The following is a 1,600-nucleotide window of genomic DNA, read 5'->3' on the forward strand; positions in this document are numbered from 1 at the left end:
TTTATTATAAAATGTATTTACTCGTTGATTTAATGAATTATTCAACCTTATAAAATTGAATGCTATTTTTATTAAGTATAAAAAAAACGATCAAAATAAATACAAAAATCTAATTTTCTTTGCCGTAGAGTGTTACCAAATGTCTGCGATGTGATTACAAATTCGTGTGTATCTTCATTAATATATAACATACACCTTAAATCGGAATCCTCTAGCATACGTAAATACTCGTCAACATCCCAATGTATTTTACTGAAAATAATAGAAAAAGATATTATACATATACGTTTAAATATATACAAAGAATGTTTATTATAATTAACATTTGTGATTCCTCTGGAGCATTTGCAATTAATTGTAAATGTTGTGCATGTCTTTTATTTCAGCAAAGCGCATTTTTAAAAATTATGAAAGACTTGAGGCAGTAAATTTTTTTTCAATATGAAAGGCCTGAGACAATAAACTCTTTTTTCGATAAGTAAAAATAAAATATATACAAACAATATATTTTTTTTAAATTAAACAATTTTTTATTTAAATCATATCTATTATTCCGTCATATAATGTCATTTTATCGTTCCATACATGTTAACATATCATTATGAAAAATTAATGGTATTTATCATTTAAAATATAATTTTTTATGAAATTTTAATAATTTTTATTAAACAAATTATTATATAATGTATGCTAATTTAAAAAAAAAATAATGAATATAATTGTCTGATACACTCACATCCTTATAAGCGTAACCATGCATCAAAAAATGTAAAACCATATAATTCTTTGAATGCATATGTATGTACAATTATATATAATTTTTTTTATATAAATCTATTTATTTTATTATTTGTATTTAAAATTTATTAAGATAAACTTCCTCAGAATATATACATATATAAACAAAATCCAGAAAGTTTGAAAGAGCTGTAAGATAAAATTATGCTTACTATTTCGGTTTCCATATCATTGGCAACTCTTCTTCAGCATCATGACGTGGATAGCATTCTTGAAAATGCGTTACTATTACATTCAGAATGCAGTCTTCTATGCCGAATCTTCTGGTTACGATATGATATATAATAATTAGTACAATTCTATCGTATGAACCTGGAATCTATAATTAAAATAAATTAAAATGTTAATATTTTAAAATATATTGAAATAAAATATATTAAAATAATAAATAATAATAGAAAGTAATAAATTATATTTAAAAAATTTACACATTTAGAAAATAAACGTTTAAAATATTAAAATTGTAATAGTTCTTGCACATATAAATTATTATTGTAGTTTAACATAATCTAAGACAAAACTTACCGAATTTAATTCTTCAAGATTTGACATCATCAATAATTCGTATAATTTATGAATCTCTAAATCAGAAAATATATATTCTTCAACTATACGTATAATTTGCGAAGTTTCTGTTGGATTCCAGAAATTTTCAGAGATATTGTTATCTCCCCAAAAAGAAAATTGCTCCAACGGGATCGAGAATATCGAATGCATAGGATATTTATGTTTAAGGCGAGATAATACTTTTTGGGTAATACCATCCAGCCATGTATTTACGACCGAATAAGGCATATGTGGT

This window comes from Camponotus vicinus, unplaced genomic scaffold (assembly GCF_025532165.1).
Source record: "Camponotus vicinus isolate PSW18456_S1 unplaced genomic scaffold, iyCamVici1.0 SCAF_14, whole genome shotgun sequence".
Classification (NCBI taxonomy): domain Eukaryota; kingdom Metazoa; phylum Arthropoda; class Insecta; order Hymenoptera; family Formicidae; genus Camponotus; species Camponotus vicinus.